This window comes from Anolis sagrei, chromosome 5 (genome assembly GCF_037176765.1).
Source record: "Anolis sagrei isolate rAnoSag1 chromosome 5, rAnoSag1.mat, whole genome shotgun sequence".
NCBI classification, from domain to species: Eukaryota; Metazoa; Chordata; class Lepidosauria; order Squamata; family Dactyloidae; genus Anolis; species Anolis sagrei.
The window spans coordinates 197,591,318-197,597,317 of record NC_090025.1 but is presented as its reverse complement, the minus strand read 5'-3'; positions in this window follow the sequence as shown (position 1 = coordinate 197,597,317).

The following is a 6,000-nucleotide window of genomic DNA, read 5'->3' as shown; positions in this document are numbered from 1 at the left end:
TCTTGTGTAACAAAGTCAGAACTGTTTATGTAAACATTATGCTTTCAAGACAAATCTCAGTAACATCCAAGCTTAGTACCTGCATTCTTCCTGTTCTTGTAAATAAACTTTAATGTTCATGGTTCATTACATCTGCCTCAAGTGTGCCTCTGTGCTTAAAAGCAGCTTTAAGCAGGGTTCAAGAACTTAATGGTGGCAGCATATGTTTTAAAGATATAAATTAAAGGGTAGCCTGAGGGCTAATACAATCACACGCTTTCACAAGCTACCTCAAGGGATTATCAGCACTGTTAAGTTGGTGTGTGCCAGTGCGCTTTCAAAAAGGGTTTTGTTGGCCAGGAAGAAAATGGCAGCTTTTGAGTTTTGGGGCTTGTGAACGCAGAAGCCTCGTTCCAATACAAGTGGTGTTTTGCTGTGTGTTTGGGATTTATTATTATTTTTATTTCCCAAATAAATGTCTTCCTACACTTTATAGTGGGCCTTGAGTTTTGACACAGGTGGTGTAGATAGCTACGCCCTTTGTTGTACCCCCCCCCCCCCCCCCCGGTTCTGCCAAAAAGGAGAGGTGACTTTACTTATGCAATCCTCGCGGCAGATATTCAGGGAGCTACGGCATTCATCGGTGCAATGCTCCATGTTACTGAACTGGAATAGCCCAAAGTTCCGTCCGCTGCTCGATTCCTGTTTTGAGATTCTCCCCGAATCGTAATAGCTTGCAGCGTGGGCCAGGCAGATCCCTGAAGCAAAACAAAGAAGAAGAGGACTTTAGCAAAGGGAGACTGCAGACTCAAAATGGTACATTAATGGCCCCAAGTTTCTTTCAACATTATTATTATTATTATTATTATTATTATTATTATTATTATTATTTGAAACACAAGGTGAGTCCACAGCAGACACTCTGTTGGCTGTTGTATTGGATCCCACATCGGACACTTCCCAAGTATATTATTATTATTATTATTATTACTAGCTGTATCCGCCACACGTTGCTGTGGCCAGACTTTCCTCCCTCTTTCTTTCCTTCTTTATTTCTCTCCTTCCTTCCTTCCCTCTTTTTTCCCTTTCTTCTTTCTTCCTTCTCTACCTGTTTCTTTTCTCGCTTCCTTTGCTATTTCGTTCCATCCTTCCTTGTCTCTTTCCTTCCTTCCCTCCCTCCCTTTTTCTCTCTTTCGTTTCTTCTCACCTTCCTTCCCCCTTTCACTTTATTTCCTTCTCTCCTTCCTTCTTTACCTTTTTTTCTTTCCTTCTTTCCCTCTTTCTCTCTGTCCTTCTCTCTTTCCTTCCTTCCCCCTCCTTCCTTCCTTCCTTCCTTCCTTCCTTCCTTCCTTCCTTCCTTCTTTTTTCCCTTCTTCTTTCTTCCTTCTCTACCTGTTTCTTTTCTCGCTTCCTTTGCTATTTCGTTCCATCCTTCCTTGTCTCTTTCCTTCCTTCCTTCCCCTTTTCTCTCTTTTATTTCTTCTCTCCTTCCTTCCCCCTTTCACTTTATTTCCTTCTCTCCTTCCTTCTTTACCTTTTTTCTTTCCTTCTTTCCCTCTTTCTCTCTTTCCTCTCTTTCCTTACTTCCCTCTACCTCCCTCTTTCCTTCCTTCCCTCTTTTTTCCCCTTCTTCTTTCTTCCTTCTCTACCTGTTTCTTTTCTCGCTTCCTTTGCTATTTCGTTCCATCCTTCCTTGTCTCTTTCCTTCCTTCCCTCCCTTTCTCTCTCTTTCGTTTCTTCTCACCTTCCTTCCCCCTTTCACTTTATTTCCTTCTCTCCTTCCTTCTTTACCTTTTTTTCTTTCCTTCTTTCCCTCTTTCTCTCTGTCCTTCTCTCTTTCCTTCCTTCCCCCTCCTTCCTTCCTTCCTTCCTTCCTTCCTTCCTTCCTTCCTTCTTTTTTCCCTTCTTCTTTCTTCCTTCTCTACCTGTTTCTTTTCTCGCTTCCTTTGCTATTTCGTTCCATCCTTCCTTGTCTCTTTCCTTCCTTCCCTCCCCTTTTCTCTCTTTTATTTCTTCTCTCCTTCCTTCCCCCTTTCACTTTATTTCCTTCTCTCCTTCCTTCTTTACCTTTTTTCTTTCCTTCTTTCCCTCTTTCTCTCTTTCCTCTCTTTCCTTACTTCCCTCTACCTCCCTCTTTCCTTCCTTCCCTCTTTTTCCCCCTTCTTCTTTCTTCCTTCTCTACCTGTTTCTTTTCTCGCTTCCTTTGCTATTTCGTTCCATCCTTCCTTGTCTCTTTCCTTCCTTCCCTCCCTTTCTCTCTCTTTCGTTTCTTCTCACCTTCCTTCCCCCTTTCACTTTATTTCCTTCTCTCCTTCCTTCTTTACCTTTTTTTCTTTCCTTCTTTCCCTCTTTCTCTCTGTCCTTCTCTCTTTCCTTCCTTCCCCCTCCTTCCTTCCTTCCTTCCTTCTTTTTTCCCTTCTTCTTTCTTCCTTCTCTGTTTCTTTTCTCAATTCCTTTGCTCTTTGGTTCCATCCTTCCTTGTCTCTTTCCTTCCTTCCCTTCCTCTTTCTCTCTTTCATTTTTTCTCTCCTTCCTTTCCTCTTTCACTTTTTTTATTTCCTTCTCTCCTTCCTTCCTTCTTTACCTTTTTTCTTTCCTTCTTTCCCTCTTTCTCTCTTTCCTTACTTCCCTCTACCTCCCTCTTTCCTTCCTTCCCTCTTTTTTCCCTTCTTCTTTCTTCCTTCTCTACCTGTTTCTTTTCTCGCTTCCTTTGCTATTTCGTTCCATCCTTCCTTGTCTCTTTCCTTCCTTCCCTCCCCTTTTTCTCTTTTGTTTCTTCTCTCCTTCCTTCCCCCTTTCACTTTATTTCCTTCTCTCCTTCCTTCTTTACCTTTTTACTTTCCTTCTTTCCCTTTCTCTCTGTCCTTCTCTCCTTCCTTACTTCCCCCTCCCCCCTCCCTCTTTCCTTCCCTCTTTTTTCCCCTTCTTATTCCTTCCTTCTCTGTTTCTTTTCTCAATTCCTTTGCTCTTTGGTTCCATCCTTCCTTGTCTCTTTCCTTCCTTCCCTTCCTCTTTCTCTCTTTCATTTTTTCTCTCCTTCCTTTCCTCTTTCACTTTTTTTATTTCCTTCTCTCCTTCCTTACTTCTTTACCTTTCTTTCTTTCTTTCCTTCTTTCTCTCTGTCCTTCTCTCCTTCCTTACTGTATGTGTTTTGTGTGTGCATATATGTGTGTATATATTTCTGTATATATTTGTGGATACGTGTATGTATGTGTTTGTTTACATATGTGGTTTTGCACATGAATTGTAATGTATTTTTTTGTTTTTTTGGCTTTTTAAGTCCCTTCTGCTGTGTTTTTCAATGTTTTTGTGACTGGTGGTCACTTGTTGGCCTGATAGGTGTCTTGTGTCCAACTTTGGTGTCAATTCATCCAGTGGTTTTTGAGTTATGTTATAGATTACTAGCCGTCCCCTGCCACACATTGCTGTGGTCCAGTCTGGGGATCTAGAAAATAAAGTAATGAGAAAGTGTTGGTTTCTAATATATGTGATATCTTGATGCTTGTGGGTAAACAGTATTTCTTGTTGTCTCTTTGTCAGTGTTGATGCCTCCCTTTGCCCCCCATTCTGTCTCTTTGCATTTCGTTTTTCCTGCCAAAGTGGAGTCTCTTGCATTTGTCCCTGTTGAACTTCATTTTGTTAGTTTTGGCCCATCATCTCTCTGATCTGTCAAGATCGTTTTGAATCCTGCTCCTGTCTTCTGGAGTTTTGGCTCTCCCTCCCCATTTGGTCCCTTCTGCAAACGTGATGATCCTGACTTCTAACCCTTAGTCTAAGTCATGAATGAAGATCCTGGAGAGGACCGGGACCAGGAGGGAACCCTGCAGATGGCACTCTACTCGTCACTTCTTTCCAGGATGAAGAGGAGGAAGCCTTGGGGAGAATCACCCTCTGGGTTCGTCCACTTAACCAATTCCAGATCCACCTCACCGTAGTTTTGCTTCGCCCACTTTGGACTAGTTTCTAAATCTGTGCGCGGCTTTTTTGACCCTGATAGCTCACCCTTGATTAAGTACTACTTCTTTTTCTGTGGAGAGAGAACATATTTGGAACACAGGACCTGAAATGGAAAGGTTGGATGGAGCAAAGTCAAATAGAAGGGTTACTTTCAAACTCACAGTCGTTGATAGTGTATCCCGCAAAATTCTCTGGGACGGCATTGGCAAGGATACTAACGAGGCGACATCGTGAAAAGATCTTGGTTTCGCCAGGCGCGATGAGCAGGAAGATCAAAAAAGGAGCCGTCAGTCTCAAAGCAGGCATCGCAAAGAGGCCTCGAATATCTTTGGCTGACGGAGAGCTCTCCAGAGACTCACTGCAAAGAATGAACGAGCAAGCAGAGAACGGAGAAGGAGTAAGGCCAACGTGGGCTGCCTTGGAAGATGGCAAGAGCCAGATAAGGGCCAGCACCCCACTTCCTGCTCTGCATAACTACATCATGTGATTTCAGCTTCTGCAAGGACCGTGGGTTCGGAGACAGGTGTGCCAAGTTTTCAGAAGGCCAGGTGAAAACTGGCCTTTTTTTGTGGTGGCCAAAAAAAGCCAATGGGATTTTGGCCTGCATCAATAGGAGCATAGTGTCTAGATCTAGGGAAGTCATGCTCCTCATGCTCTATTCCGCTTTGGTTAGATCACACATGGAATATTATGTCCAATTCTGGGCACCACAACTGAAGGGAGATATTGACTCTAAGCTGGAATGTGTCCAGAGGAGGGCGACTCAAATGATCAGGGGTCTGGAGAACAAGCCCTATGAGGAGCGGCTTAAGGAGCTGGGCATGTTTAGCCTGAAGAAGAGAAGGCTGAGAGGAGACATGGTGAGGGCTATGTATAAATATGTGAGAGGAAGCCACAGGGAGGTGGGAGCAAGCTTGTTTTCTGCTTCCCCGGAGACTAGGATGCGGAGCAATGGCTTCAAACTACAAGAGAGGAGATTCCATCTGAGCATGAGGAAGAACTTCCTGACTGTGAGAGCCGTTCAGCAGTGGAACTCTCTGCCCCGGACTGTGGTGGAGGCTCCTTCTTTGGAAGCTTTTAAACAGAGACTGGATGGCCATCTGCCAGGGGTGATTTGAATGCAATATTCCTGCTTCTTGGCAGAATGGGGTTGGACTGGATGATGGCCCAGGAGGTCTCTTCCAACTCTTGGATTCTAGGATTCCATGTTGACATAAAAACAGATTGAAGGCCATATCAGAGTGTTATGCAACAGGGATGGGATGGGCGCCTTTGAACCCGTAAACAACACACCAATGTTCTTTCATAAGCAAAGCAATTTATTTAAGATTAATATAACAATAGTCAAAAAGGTAAAAAGGTATTCAAATTGTCGCAGCTCAGGATAGATTCTCCCCAAGGCTTCCTCTTCATCCTGGAAAGAAGTGACGATGAGTGGAGTGCCATCCGCAGGGTTCTGTTCTGGGCCCGGTCCTGTTCAGGATCTTCATTCATGAAGGCTTAGAAGGCAGGATCATCCAGTTTGCAGACGACACCAAATTGGGAGGGAAAGCCAAGACTCCAGAGGACAGGAGCAGGACTCAAAGGGATCTTGACAGATTAGAGCAGCGGTTCTCAACCTGGGGGTCGTGACCCCCAGAGGGGTCATTGGGCCATTTTCGGGGGGTCGCGAAGCTACCTTGGTTGGCTCCGCCCCCCGCCCCCCAAATGGCTGCTGACCCCTTGTAACAGACAAAAAGCTAGCACTCCTGGTCAGCCCCTGGGGCCCAGGCGGAGGGCTGCGCAAATTGCAAGGTCGTGCGGGCAGCCTTTCTGCCCGGCCCTTGCTATTTATGCTGGAGATCAGAATGCTCCTTGATGGCAGGGGAGCTATACATCCCAGTAGCTCCCAAATGCCAAGGTCTATTTTCCCCAAACCTCTCCAGTATTTTCTGTTGGTAATGGGAGTTCTGTGTGCCAAGTTTGGTCCAATTCCATTGTTGTTGGAGTTCAGAATGCTCTTTGATGGCAAGGGAACTATACATCCCAGCAACTGCAACTCCCACATGTCAAGATCTGTTTTCC